The sequence below is a fragment of the Acomys minous genome, assembly GCF_964271855.1.
Source record: "Acomys minous genome assembly, chromosome: 3".
Classification (NCBI taxonomy): domain Eukaryota; kingdom Metazoa; phylum Chordata; class Mammalia; order Rodentia; family Muridae; genus Acomys; species Acomys minous.
The window spans coordinates 10,707,387-10,723,511 of record NC_140485.1 but is presented as its reverse complement, the minus strand read 5'-3'; positions in this window follow the sequence as shown (position 1 = coordinate 10,723,511).

Genomic DNA, 16,125 nt, shown 5'->3' with positions numbered 1-16,125 from the left:
AAACTGAGAGAATATGGAGAGACATACATATTTCCTTCCCAGAGAACATCTCTGTCATCTGCCCATTGGCCAACACCACTCTCAGCAAAGGATGGGGGTATTTACTGTCCCTGTGTTCCTGGAACCAGATTTAAGAGAAATCTGTGCTGGGATCTTTATAATCCCAAGGAAACAAGTTTACACATGCTAGAAAAATTCTACCTCTCGAGTTTTAATTTGCCTACCCCCACCAAATCTCTAGGAAGAGAGCAGAGACACAGCATTTCCTTTTGTTTGCTCTGAACAGAAGGGCCCAGTGGCTGGTGTTTCCAGGTCATGATTTATTGGTTCCTCAGCACCACTGCAATGCTGTATTCTTCCAGGACACTCAGCAACACAGCAGGCCTTTTTAAGAATCCCAACTGGCTCCCAGGCTGAATACAAGAGGAGGAAAAGGCATCAGTTGAAATGGAAATCTGCTCACACCAAAAATAGACCTCTCATGAGGTTTGTCTTGAAAAAGAACTCAAGGCTAAGTAGTTCTGGGTGACATATGTTGAATCATTTAAATTTTGTTTCTCCCTACAGTTTAGTTAGAAAATAAATGAATTTAAAACAGTGGGGGAAAAATGAAAAGAAAAGATCTTAAATTTAAAAGCCAGATCAGGAGTTTCTCCCAGACTAGGGAAACCAAAGCATTGGCCAGCCCAAGCTGTTTCCCATTTCCCCTTCATGTTTCTAAAACATAATTTCATAAAGTCCTGTTAAATGACAGTGCTATAATACTGGCTATATTTGTTCTCCATCTCCTGCAGTCATCTGGTTATCCTCTCTGGAAATGCGTATCTAACATTCTCTCACTGCTCTTTCCATCGCTAGGACATTCAAGGTCCCTTTTCAAGGCTCTCAGCTCCCTCAAGCCTTTTTTTTGCCTGTGTTCCATGCTGTGCAGTTATCACTTTGTAAAACGCAGTTCTTTTCTCTTGGATCTTCTCTAAGTGGATAGGGCTTAATCATACACTGGCCAGCTCAATAAATGCTGCAAGTATGGTAGACTGTCTTTTCAGAGAGGTCAATTGGTCCTTGACATTTGGTCCTTGGACTTAGGAGCAAAATCATGAGGTGCTTGTTGTTTAGGTGCACTTTGTTGGTTGTTTGGATTAACGTGACCTTTCTGACACATGTGGCTTATGATCTCTGTCCATCTCTGATGATGAAATTTTATCCATCTAGTTAGAAATGGGTACCAGCGCTGAGTTTCGGTGGATTACAAAGCTAAGCAGCGTGGTGTATGGTTCCTTTCCCAGTTTGAGATGCGACTTCAATACATTGTTATCTCCTTGCACTGGGAATGCTTTTCTGAAGATTCCACATTTTAACCCTTCATTCTCTCTTCTGTGATATGTCCACACTTCTTTGCCATGTTGCTTCCCTCAACAGAGGACTATTGACCGCAATCTTGTCCACTTATAGACATATGTCGGAATTTGACCAGTAAGCCACTAGCAAGTACATCATGTAAGGAGCATGTAGCCATGTTCTGTAGCTGGCTTCACCTAATTTCTCTACATTCCACCCTAAGAAGAATTTACCTTTTGTATTTATATAGTTTCATAGTGACAGAAAATGCATAGAGACTTGAACGCAACAAGTCTAACGCTAAAAGACTGTTTTTGCCTGCTCAAACCAGGAAACTCACTCGAAATTAGTCAAATGTTTTAGCACTCTATTCCCATTTTAGTAAAGTAAAAATATAAATGTTTCTATAAATCAAAATTTATTTTTGGAAGGATGAGGCATTAGCACAGTTAAAACTTAATACATGGGGTGACAGCCTACTAAGAAAGCCAAGAAGCGGATACCTCAAAGACACATAGGGACTGAAGGGGTCTTTGCTGATACTGAGAAAAAATAAGCAAAACACCAGAACAAAGTTGTATCCTTCCCAACACAACACCGGAAATGTTCACACTGCCCCCTGTAGGCTATTGGTTGCACAGCTACCCTACGGCATGTACAATCCCTCCATCTGCAGACATTCTTATGTTGTCAAATTGCAATCGTCCTGTTCTTCAGGTGCCATGATTCCAACCTGGCATAAGAATGAATATCATTTGCATTTCCCTGATGATTAAAGACGTCGAGCATTTCTTTAAGTGTTTCTCAGCCATTCAATATTCCTCGCTTGAGAATTCTCTGTTTAATTCTGAGCCCCATTTCTCAATTGGGTTATTTGGTTTGGTGGTGTTGAATTTCTTGAGTTCTTTATATATTTGGGATATTAGACCTTTGTTAGATGTAGGGTTGGTGAAGAACTTTTCCCAGTGTGTAGGCTGTTGCTTTGTTCTGTTGACAGTGTCTCTTGCCTTACAGAAGCTTCTCAGCCTCATGAGGTCCCATTTATTAATTGCTGACTTTAAGGCCTGGGCTGTAAGTATTCTGTTCAGGAAATTGTCTCCTGTGCCAATGTGTTCCAGGATCTTCCCCACTTTTTCTTCTAAACAGTTTAGTGTGTCTGGTTTTATCTTGAGGTCTTTGATCCACTTGGACTAGAGTTTTGTGCATGGTGACAAATATGGGTCCAATTGCATTTTTTCACATGTAGACAGACATCCAGTTAGACCAGCACCATTTGTTGAAGATGCTATCCTTTTTCCATTGCATAGATTTTGCTTCTTTGTCAAAAATCAAGTGACTATATGTGTGTGGGTTCATTTCTGCATCTTTGATTTGATTCCACTGATCGATCAACCACCCTATTGCTGTGCCAATACCATGAGATTCCATCTTACACCCATCAGAATGACTAAGATCAAAAACTCAAGTGACACCATATGCTGGCAAGGATGTAGAGAGAAAGGAACACTCCTTCATTGCTGGTGAAAATGTAAACTAGTACAGCCACTTTGGAAATCTATCTGGAGCTATCTCAGAAAACTGGGAATAAGGCTTCCTCGAGACCCAGCTATTCCACTCCTTGGAATATACCCAGAAGATGCTCCAGCACACAACAAGAACATTTGCTCAACCATGTTCATAGCAGCCTTATTCATAATAGCCAGAACCTGGAAACAGCCTAAGTGTCCCTCAGTAAAAGAATGGATAAAAAAAACTGTGGTACATTTACACTATAGAATACTATTCAGCTATTAAAAACAAGGAATTCCCGAAATTTGTGGATAAATGGATTGAGCTAGAAATGATCATAATGAGTGAGTTAACCCAGAAGCAGAAAGACTCAAATGGTGTATACTCACTTATATCTGCATATTAGCCCAATGGGCATGTCCCACGAAAGCCTTCACTTACCAGGAAACTGAGACAGAGGGGAGGACATTCTAGTGGGACTCTAGATGAGAGAATCATGGGAGAATGGCAAAGTAGAAGTATTCAGATGGTCCTAGAAGCCTACAAGTAGAACATTATGACAGGCAGATTTGGGCACAGGGGTCCCGCTCAAACTAAGGCACCAGCCAAGGACAATATGTGCAGTAAACTTTGAACTCCTACCCAGATCTAGCCAATGGACAGGACATTCTCCGCAGTTGAGTGGAGAGTGGGGACTGACTTTCACATGAACTCTGGTGCCCCATATTTGACCATGTCCCCTGGATGGGGAGATCTGGTGGCACTCAGAGGAAGGATAGCAGGCTACCAAGAAGAGACTTGATAGCCTATGAGCACATACATGGGGAGGAGGTCCCCCTCAGTCACAGTCATAGAGGAGGGGAGTAAGGGGAAACTGGGAGGGAGGGAAGAATGGGAGGATACAAGGGATGGGATAGCAATTGACATGTGATATGAATAAATTAATAAAATATTTTAGAAAAAGAATGAATATCATAGTGTAATAGGTAAGAGAAAGAGCTCTGGGACTAAAACTGGTTTTATTTTCATCTCTGTCATTTTACTGACTTTGCTTTTTAAGCTCTTCCGGTCTCAGTTTTCTTATATGAGTAAGATCAGTTGTAAATTATACCTCATAAAATCCTTGTAGTGACTCATAGAATAATTAGGACAGCATCAGGAATTTAGCATGCTCTCAGCAAGCATTAGTTATTTTTATTATTATCATCATTATTTAACCAAAATTGAGGTCATGTAGGCCCACAAAATACTGCTAGGTACCCTGTGGAGAATTTTAATAAATATAAGACTTGGTTGCTACCCCAAAGGAATATATAATATAATGCGTTAATTTTTGCCTTAAACTTTTGTTGAATTCATCGACTGACTCTAATAGTAGAATGACATTAATAATTATTGTCAACAGAAAAGCTAACTGATATGTGAGGAAAACAGACATTGAAAATGGGAACTGTAAACTCAATAAATAATGAATCTCTAGTCTATAGAAACTTCAAAGTATAAGAACATTTTATCTGAAAGAAAAAGAGCTGCACAGTATTTTGTTTTTGTTTGTTTATTTGTTTGTTTTGTTTTAAGACAAGGTCTTCTGTAGCCTTTGTTTGGCCTTGAACTCACTGTGCAGCAGAATCTGATCTTAATTTCCTTATCCTCTAGTTTGAACCTCTCAGATGCGGGAATTACAGGCAGGCATGCATAGTCATGCTCAGCTAAAATAGATTTACTTCTTTTCCATCTTGGGCACCCTTGTTTACTTTTCTTGCCTGTACCTTGTAGCCACGAATTTCAGTATTATGTTGAGCAGAAGTGATCAGAGTAGATATGTTCCCTTTTTCTTTAAATGTATCATAGTTTCTTCAATATATTACATTTATGATGTTAAAATACTTTCTTTCCATTTCTACTTTGTTGAACATTTTCATCATGAAATAGTGATGGATGAATTTTTGTCACAGATATTATTTCCATCATCAAAAGTATTTACTAGACTTGACTATTAAAATGTTTGCTGATTTTCATAAGTTAAAATAACCTTGAATCACTTATCTATGATGTGTAATCTTTTAAATGTGCTTTTGGCTTTGTTTGCTGTCTTTGATGACTTGTGCATGAATGTTCAATAGAGATTTGGCCTATTAGTTTTCTTTATTTAATGTCTTTTCTTTCAGCTTTTATGTAAGGTTAATGCTGGGTTTATAAAGTAAAGTGGAAAGTGTCATTGCCTAGTCATTTTTTAAAAAGTAGCTTAAGAAGAATTGACACTAATTATTCTTTAAACATTTGCTGAAGTAAAGGTCATATCTAATCCTGGGCTTTTCTTTGTTTGCAATAAATAACTTATACATGGAAATATATAAAGAAGCTGCTAACGTATTGAACAATGAACATAATATATTTATTCACATTTGATATATTGTTCATTTGTTGTTTGGTAATAATCTTTCCATGTATACACAAAAAATAAATACATGCATATAAATACAATTTTTGTAAATCACTAGAAAGTAGGTCAGATATATAATTGTTATGATTGCTTTGTACTTGCAGAGTCTGAGGATTGATGTGTATCCTAAGAAGAAAGACATTTTATGTTACTATATTCAGTCATGGTTTGCTGACTATTTAGAGAACTATGTAGTCTAAGATTATATATATTACATAATTACCCATCTCTTTAACTTTCTTTAATCTGGAACTGTTATTCATCTTACTTTTGGTCATGCTATTGCACTTTTGGGATAAGCAACTTAGTCTTATCTGAGGAACTCTTGAGAGATTTTCATGAATATGTTGGTTATACAGTCTTACACAGAGTCATACATGCAGTGGCCGTGTCGATGTCTTACAAGATAAACAAAGTACATTTTCCCTCATTAATGCTGACAGCTTTGGTTACCTGGTTGGTGGAGTGTATAATTATTCTCTACCAGAGGGTTATCTAGTTATTAAATTTATGCATATAGAGATAGGCTGATACATCTGCAGAGAATACAAAAGTGTGTAGAACATGCAAGATTATGCAACACATTCCTCATTAAAGTTTGTCAATATATGATGACACTTATATGAGCTGATTTTTGCTATAATGACCTGAAATTCATGATATGTAAACAGTAATCAGCATTCTGTTTAAGTAAAAACCGACCTTCTTTCTTGTATTTTAACTGATTTTCCTATGCATTTTTGGTACTAGCTCAGGAATTACCATTGTTACAAAATTTGCTTCTTAAATGACATTATGGTTGACCAGTAACAACTCATTAAAACTACTGTCCATGTCCATAGACATATGCAACATTGTAAGAGGTTTAGATTTTTTTTAATTTTATAGTTTTAGATCAGCTACCCTGACTGTTTCCTTCATTAATCCTTTGTTATAAGGAGGGATGTAAGCATGCAGACCTTTGTGGAAATTTACTTATCAGTTATATAGAGTGTATCTAAAAATTCTTCCTTGTAGAAATGGTGTTGTTGGATGTCTCAGTTAGGGTTTCTTTTGGTGTAAAGTGACACCATCACCACAGAAACTTTTATAAAGGAAAGCATATAATTGAGGCTTGCTTACAGGGCCAGAGGTTTAGCTGATTATCACCATGGTGGGAAGCATGGCAGTGCCCAGGCAGACATGATGCTGGAGGAGGAGCTGAGAGTTCTACATCTACATCAGCAAGCAGCAGGAAGAGAGAGTGACACTGGGCTTGGCTTGAGCTTCTGAAGCTTCAAAGCCTTCACTGTGACACACTTCCTCCAACAAAGCCACACCCACTCCAACAAAATTACACTTATAATGCCACTCCCTATGAGTATATGAGGGTATTTTCATTCAATCCACCATAGTGGACTTTAGACTTCAGCCTTAAATCCTGGACATAGTTGTACTATGTGTTCCCTAAGCTTTAGGCTCAGGTGTTTTCTAAAATTTAAGATAAATTAGAGCTTAGGTTCAACATGTTACCAGGCAACAAAGACTATGACTCACTGATTCTGAAAAGAATATATTCCGACTATAATGCTTTGTGGAGAGAAGTAAAACTAGGTTTAAAATGAAAGAGCGTTGTAGAGCTTGTATATTCTTGATAGTTCTACAATTTTGGTCCAGGATGTTACTATTAGAGATGTGAGTTAGATATGTTCTTTTCCAGTTCTAGCCCAGTTCTCTCCAGGGGAGAAAGCTAGGGACAACAAAAGAAATAATAAATCACAAAAACATCTTCTTTTATAAATACTTAAGGTTAGCATCATCTTAAGTTAACAACAACAAAAACACTTACGTGAAGGACACTGTTGGTGTCCTACCTATATCTTCAGTAGCAAGACAGCAAGCATACTGAAAACCAGTGCTATGAATGTCTGTGTCCTCTAGAGAGTTTCCCTTAGACAGTGGGAACATTTATTCCCTAGAGGCAAGAATCATCTTGGCTCAAAGGCAACCTGAATCAAGAGCCAAAATGTCTTAAATTGGGAACCTGCCTGAAATGAAACCCAAAAGATCTTGTTCAGCAAATCTTGGCAGAGGCCTGAGCCCTGCGGTCCTATGGAGGAACTCAAGGCCTTGCTTAGCTGGTTCTTTGTACCCATCTGTTTGTTTCCTCCCTTGAGACTTCTCCTAATTGTAATCCGAATAAGCCATGAATAATGAAGCACAACTCATGTTCCTTACGAAACTCACCACATCACAGCTATGCTGATTTAAAGTCTGAAAACAAAGTTTTTTTATCTTTCTGATCGGCCTCCAAGAGAATGACAACCAATCTCTGAACATACCCTTATATTTTCAGCAAGCTTTACAGCTCCATTCAAGGGCATGGTGACCTTTTCATTCTTTTCACCATTCCTCATCATAGATACTAGAAAAATCCTTCTTTGACTCAGATAGGGTTTTTTATATCTTCTTGCTTTTGTCCTCGATCCATCTCTCTGCTAATTACTAGTGTCCCTCCATGCCAAGGAATTATGCTGACAATGCATTGCTTACTTCCACAACTCTTGCCTTTAAACTTGCTTTCTGCTCATTTGGATTCTATCTCTGAGGACCTCTGCCTTTAGGGATCTATGAAAACTGAGATCAAGTGTTACACAAAGTTAAAGATTCCATAAAATAAAGCCAAAAAATTCTCTCATATTTCCTGGCATATTTATTTGTTCTTCATAGCATGTTACCTCCCATTTTATCACCAGGGAATGCCTCTAATTTTGATACTCTAGCATCAGCTGCCCCAAAACAGGAGCTGTATTTTATTCTTCCTATTTTCCAATCTCTTCATTTTGTGGCCTTTGGAAATGTAATGATCAACCTACAGTTTGCCCATGTCAGGCATGGTCCACAGAACATAGCTACCAGACGAACATGACACACCATTCTGTGTTTGTACATCACACGGCGGTACTTGAATCTCCATCTTTGTGCCTCACTATTGCTTTTCATGTCCCATTCTTTTCTACTTTAGTTACCATTACCACTTGTGTCCTTAGCTTTTATGTTTGTTTCTAGTTTGGCTCTGACTCAACTCTCTTTGATTTTTCCCTGAAGCTGGAATGAGTAGTGCTTTATTAAAGCACATACCTACTGCAGGTTTATAAATATGTGTGCTCTGTAGCCCAAGGGAATACTCAACCCAGTTTGCTTTCAACAAGTATTCAGACTATCAATATAATTTCATTTCAAGTATCCTTTAAGGAAAGCAGAGAAGTGAGGACTTATCTAGTGTCAATTTTCCTTTGAGGAGAAAGCAATGAGCCTTAGGCCGTCTCCTGAGTTTCTATAGTAAGCTTTCTGTTGAAACACACACACACACACACACACACACACACACACACACACACACACACTAAGGTGGTGGAAAAAGAACAAGTCAGATATGGACAATATGAATAGATCAGGATCTCTCTCCTAGAATTATGAAGTAGAATGTCTGTCCTATTAAAATTTCAAAATGTTGAGTACTCTGTAGTTACCAGCTAAAATATTTAATTTAGCTGGTGTGAATAAAACAGAGGATTTACTTTATATTACATTTGGAACTCCATATTAACCCCTCAAGTGGCCCTTAGTTTTAGCTATTCCTTCCCTCATCTTCCTCTTCCCTCCTCCTTCCTGTTTGATTTTTCATTCCCTTCCCAATCCGTTTATTCATAACTATCTATTGTATTTCCCCTCCTAGTATGATCCAACCCCCACACATTTATCTGTGGATATTAGCTGTTTAGTCTTTAACAAACAGGCTACAATCCATAGATTTTATTTTATATTATTTTAGTAATACGTGACCAGTTCTTATGATCCTGGGGAATACAGAGCCCAGGAAGCATATATTCAGAGGGCAGATTGTGAATGACAGCAGGCTAATGTAAGAAGTCCCCCATCATTCTGTGAGTGTGTTCTTTATCTATTGTACAGAATGCCTCTTCCAGGATGACTGTGCCCATTCTATTTTATAGGCTCCTGAATTTTGAGGCATACCCTTGAAAAATAACTGAGTAGGCTTCCAATCCAAGGGTGTCTGATTCAGGAATCTGCTGTCTTTAGGTTACACTCTTTGTTAATCCACAAGGAGGTCACCTTCTCACATTTTTCACTTTCTAAGCAGAAATTCTTTAGTGGCAAAGCACTCTGCCAGTGTTACTTAGAGGTGATTTAGCAACTGATATTTTAGGCAGGGAAAACACATTCATTCTGAATGAACCTGAGAAGCTCTGCACTCTGACATTTTGTTATTATTACAATTACAGCAGGAGAAAGAGAATTAAAGCCAAACCCTGGCAATTACATGTACAAGGGTCAGAGTGCCTATTAGTTAAAATGTAAAACCCATTTTAATTTTACTTAAGATGGTCATTAAGAAGAGGACCTGAGATGCAGACAGTGAAGGCAGGCCTATATGTTCATATCTGGATATCAAAGCCCAATAAATATGATTTTAGTTTTTTCACTCTGACGCAAATATCTTTAGTAAATTACTATGTGTGAGACACATTGTGTTTCTGTGGTCTAAGCAAACACAGCTAAGATTCTAGATTTATGATATATTGATTTATTATATAACCTATGGTAGATGCTTAAAAATGCCACTCACAAACTAGGAAGGGTAGAATTTCCTGTTGGACCAGCCAAACCAGAGGACAGAACTATAAATTATAGACTCTTAGCCCTGTTTGGTAATAAGCCTCAAGGAAAACACATGCAGCATTAAGACTGGCTGTCTTCACACTCCTGGTTTGGATAACATTCTGTTTGTTGATTTTCCAATTCATTCATCTATGTTTGTGCACCCATATACTTTTGAATTTTCTGGTTTTAGCATTTTTATTGTGAAATAATTATAGAGTCACAAGAAGTGTCATTGGGAAAAAAATACAGGATGATTCTGTGAGCCCCTCACTCAGCCTCCCCAAGTGTGAGCATTTTGCATGTTTCTAGCACAATATTCAAATCAGAAAGTCAACATTAATAAAATATATAAGGCATTTGCAGACTCACATCAATGTGTGTGTGTTACTTTATTACAATGCAACTCTTTTTAATAAACAGCATAATCAAAATACAGGAAAGTTCCTTTATTATTATGTGCCCACTTCTGTATCTGATTTCTGTAAACCACAAAGCTCTTGGCTCCATTGTTCTATATTTCTGTCAGTAATATTACATAATGGGATTGTATACTTTTTTAGAGTGATTGTTTTCATTCAACATACATATTTATCCAAATTTATGTGTATATTAATGCTGTTACTTTTTCCTTGGTGAGTGTTTATTGTTTTAAGATATGAGCAAATCAGGTTCTTTAACCATTCATCCATTTTAGGTTACTTAAAGATAAATGTGTATTCAAGAATTTCTGGGGATACATATTGCTAGAGTGTCTCACTGAATTTATGTGCGAAGGCCTTATACTTGAACATTGTTGATTACAGGGTAGGGTATGCTCTCCAATAGTTATCTTTTACATGAAAAGAAAAAGAAAAAGAAAAGAAAAGAAAGAGAGAATCTGCATAAGGTGGCCATTTGGAGTCTGGAGATGTGGCTATGATAGCACCTCTGGATGCCAGCAAATGTTGCTGAGCAAAGAGATCAAAAAGAGGTTCCAAATCAGAGTTACCAAACTTAAATCTTGTACCCACCATTTGTAGATTGACAGAACATCAACACTTTGTTTTCCAGTGTTAATGGGCACAGATCTTGTGGTGTCAAATACCTTGTGAAAATTAAGGAGCTCTAAGGTCAAGGGAGGATCTAGGTGTTATAAAAAGGAAAAGAAAAAACTAGGGCACTTAATGGGATGGAGAGGGAGAGCCAGACACAGAGAACTGCAGGTAAAACACTAAGAAATTACATGGCAAAGCAATTCCTGTAATTTAAAAGGCTTACTTAAAAATATACAATATTATATAAATAAATCACACACACACACACACAGAGAGAGAGAGAGAGAGAGAGAGAGAGAGAGAGAGAGAGAGAGAGAGAGAGAGAGAGAGAGACGTGGTAAATAATTCTCTACTGAGTAGCCATAGACTGTCTAACACAGGCCTCATTGCTAGGCAAGGAATACCTCTTTTTAAATTTTTGGTCTTGGTGGGGCAGAAGAAACTTCTAAAACAACATAAACTATTGTCATTCCTTTCGATTGATTGGCAGAGATGAAGATAAGATCTATTTACTGAAGCTACTACAGATTTCTCCCACAGGCCTTGGAGAAATCTAGCTGGTATTACCTGGAACCTTCCTTCCGGAGGGTTAGCTCTCATAATGTCGGAGAGTGCTATGCAAGCTGCATAAGGGGCAAAGTAATAAACATCTGGACCCAGCTGTAAAGCCTCAAGACTATAACATCTGGACCAGCAAGGACTCCCAAGTGGTGCAGGAACAGAACTTGTATCTTAGGCATGACCAACGTCTGTGTGATTGGACCTACAGCATACTCAGTTGAAGAACATCATCATACGTGGTACCGTAAACATAACCAAGATAACATGGCCGGAGAGGTCACAGGTCTTAGAGGAGAACATAGAGAGTGATTACTGCACCGCCTAAAGTGAGATAGCTGCACTGGCCTTCTAAATGCTTAGCCTTCTACGCATAGATGCGTGTACCTCTCACCCTTCATCAAGGATGCTTCTGTTTTCAGCACAGATGCTATGACAGAGACTCACAACTAGTCAACATGCAGTGAATAAGCTACCATACATGCCCAGCCCCAAATGGGGTCGTGCATGACACAACCCCTACACTTATGTCTAAGGCAACATTGGAAAAAAAATAGAGTAAAATGACTATGGCAGCCCAGGAACATAGAAGCTGCTGCATTGTATTTCTTCTGGGTGAGGCAAGCATGTTGCTCCCATGAACTCTCAACAATATGGTTGCCTGTTTAAGAGCTGAAAAGACCACACTAGTCACAGGCCAACCTTCATGAAAGAAAATTTCATAAGGCCCCACATCTATGTGAAGAGCCCCAGCAATCAATGGTTTCTGAGAGAGGGACAACCAATTTTATGAGAGGGGACACCTCAAATTAGACCAGCCCAGGATGACTGACATTGCCGCTATGGCCAGGATCTGGAAGCTGGATGCCTCAGGGATCTAGGGTAAAAGCAAACATGAGCGACAAAAACAAAGCAAGAGTCAGTGCAGTGATTCCTCATGACTTTCTGCTATACTTATAGATGAGTGCCTCGCCCAATCACCATCAGAGAGGCTTCCTCCAGCAGCTGATAGGAGCAGATGCTAAGGCACACAGCCAAAAATTAGGTGAGGCTTCAGGAACCCTGAAGAAGAGTGAGAGGATTTTTGGAGGCTGAGGGGTCGAGAACGCAGCTCATAGAATCAATTAAGCAGAGCTCATAGAGGCTTACAGAGACTGAGGTGGCATTCATGAAGCCCCCGTGGGTCTGCTCCAGGCCCTCTGCATACATACTGTGGTTGTTTGGTGTGGAGTTTTTGTTGAATTCCTAATAATGGGAGTGGGGGTCTCTCTGACTCATTTACTTGCTTGTGGGACCCTTTCCCTCCTCTTGGGTTGCCTCGATAAGAGGGTGTATGTGTGGTCTTATTGCATCTTGCTATGCCATGTTTGCTTGATTATCACTGGGAGGCCTGTTCTTTTCTGAAAGGAAAGGAAGGAGTAGTGGAACTTGGCCAGGGGAGGGGGCTGGGAAGAGGGGGGTAACCATAGGGTTACCTGGATGGCCACATAGCAACCCTGTTCCAAGCTAGAGCAACAGCCCCTGGTGAAGCCATAGAGAAAAGCATGTTGTGTTTGGGGATAGGGCTTGGAGAAGCTTTCTGGCATCCATTTTTTAATACCCTAAGTCTCCTGTACTACGTGGGAGCCTACTAAAGGTACCCTATGGGCCATTGAAAGCTACTGCAGCAGACTAAATTGCTTGACAGGCTCAGTCATGCCAGCACCTCTCAGACCAACGTTGACAAAGAAAGAACTTTTTAAAATTTGGTCTGTGTCCAGGGAATTTGAAGTATAGAGTGTGAATCACTTTAATGTATTTCACAATTACTTCCAGTGGAATGGAAAAGAGTTCAAGGTGAGAATACTTGCACGGATTGTTATTGTTTGTTAGTTATAGACTGGTTTGTGAGGTGGTGCCAGGACCCCTGTGGAGGTAGGGTGAATGCATGGTCCATCAGACATATCACAGTTGGATAGGAGAGAAAATAGCCAATTGACTTCGTAAAGAGTCACATAGCACTGCAAGCTCTCAAGTCAATTCTGCCATTGTTGGACCAGGCCAGCTACAGATAGTATATAAAGGAAGACATGACTGTGCTCCAAACGTTCCATGTGGAAACAGAAATGTTATCTCACATATTTTTCACATGTCTTGGTATATTGTTCATCTTTGATCCCCACCTCTCAAAACAAAACCAGTTAGAAAGGGGAGAACAATTTTAGCAATATAAAACATGCAAGCCCTTATCTTGATCCTTGATTTAGTTGAACCTTAAAATGTTAGGGTGTGAAGACCTTGAATTTTCTCAGCATCTTCCATCCAAGGAAGAAGGGCTTGCTTTCTGGGGAATGGAGAGGAATCCCAAGGAAATGTGTTGCAGAGGGTGATGCATGTTTCATTCACTGTCATCCATCTGGAGTATCTGATCCAACAGTGCTTACCGTCTCCTGGGAGATCAGGATCTGTGCTGGCAGGATTTCCTTGCTCAGACTCCAAACCAGAGTCTCTGCCATGGCTCCCTGCATCTAGAGGATTCACCTCTAATTTTGATTGTTATTCCTTTCTTTCAGCATTTGCTGCTGAGCAGGCTGATTGTACCTGGGCACAGTAACCCCTTAAAATCATCCCCATCTCTTTTAAGGCTCCCAGAGTCTGAACTCTATGCTGCTTTGAGTTATCATGACAGACCCTTAGGGCATGCACTGGTTCTGGGGTGAGCATCCCTAAATATCAGCCATGTGCTTTTGGCTGCAGATAGTAACATGACCCCTTTCTAATTATCACTATCAGGAGTGACAGCAAACACAAACATCCCCTGGGCAGATAATTAAAGAGAACCAGTGCCTATGTGAATACTGTCTTTCCACTACTTTAATCTCATCAGTGAAATTTCTCAGATCAGACAAACGGGGCAGAAAGTGGTTTGATCTCTGTTTGAAGAAGAAATAAAAAATAAAAGGGTTGAACAATTTCCCTAGGGTCACCAAGCAAGTCCTTCACTGAGCCGGAATGAGCATGTACAAGTAGAAAATTGTCAAACTTGCTAAGTCCTTCATCTATTTATATGAAATCCCTGGTCTCTTCAGAACAAATTTACATTTTAGCAATGTAGCTGGCTGCATTTTCAGGTATAGTACTTGTATTCCAAGACCTTGAGATGGGCTTGAAGATTATAAGATTCTAGCCAGCCAGAAAAAAACAAAATAGGAAGAAATCGAGCTTCCAAGTGAACTGGCGAGCCATTGACAGCAAGATGGCTCCTGGTCCTGTGGGAGACTGATATGCGGTGTGTGATATTACATACATACATAAACACACAAGCACACACACACATGCACACATCATATATACATATATGTGTGCATGTGCATGTGCATGTGCATGTGTGTGTGTGTGTTGAAAATTCTTTTTGGAATTTAAAAGGATTTTATGTTAGTTTGATTCAACTGAGTTCACCAAGAATTCAGACAGACTCAAAAACCTTCTACTAGAGCATGGGCGGATTCAAAGCTTAAAATAATAAAGCTTTACTGGAAGAAAGAAACCCAAACACATGCCCTGGCCACACTGACCTGTCACAGGCAGATAAAAGACACTCAAGCACCTACTATGGGTGCCACTATATGGACAAAATGAGTGATGGAGAGGTGGAAAGATGGAGTACATAGTGGAGAGATGGGAGAGAAAGCAAAGCCAAGGGGTTCATACACTGTCAAAAAAAGTGGAATTGGAGACTTACCAGTGCTGAGGAACAGGCATATATGAGGAGACTGTGATGAGGTCTTGGCCCAGGCTCCACCAAAGGCCATGTTTGGATCCATGGCCCTGCTGTAGCTGGGGTTTGTGTCAATGTCTATGGTCTGAGTTATTACCTAATGCCAAGCAGATGTCTATGGTCTGGGCTACCACCAGAGTCCATGTGGATATCTGAGGGCCATGCAGCCACAGGGGGTAGGAGAAGCATGCTGATCTGAGTGGCCTGTGCTATCAGTTGAGGCAATAGGGACATCCAGGCCCATGCTGCTGCTAGGAGCTACGTATGAGTCCATGGTTTTATCGTGGCAGAGATCTGTGTTGATGTCCCAGGCCCATGTTACCACCAAAGGCCATGGAGATGTTCCTGGTCTGGGCTGCCACTTGAGTCCATGTTGATATGCAAACACTGGGCTGAGCTGCCATGCCCCCCACCTGGGCAGCACAGTAGAGCCTTGGGGTGGCTTAGGCAAGGGAGAAATGCCCTCCTCTCACCCTTTCATCATTCTGTAGAAGGCAGGAGAGCTGTCTCCATCCCTCAGTGGCTTCAGCACTTGGGAGAGTGGGTCCTGTATTTCACTTGGGCAGCTCAGTAAAGCTGGCCCTGCTGGCAAAGACACAGTTGAGCTGACCCGAGGCCATGTGAGCAGGAGAGCTGTCCCTGCCCTTCTCAGCTGTAGCACTGGGTGGGCTATCAGGGGCAGTGCTGGAGAGCTCACTCTGGTACTATGAGCACAGGACAGCTGGTAAAGTGAACAGCTCAGGGCTTTGAGTTGGTCCACCCCAACATCTACCCCATCTGGGGTCTGTTGGAGGGCTTGAAAGGGCTGGTTCAGGTCCCAT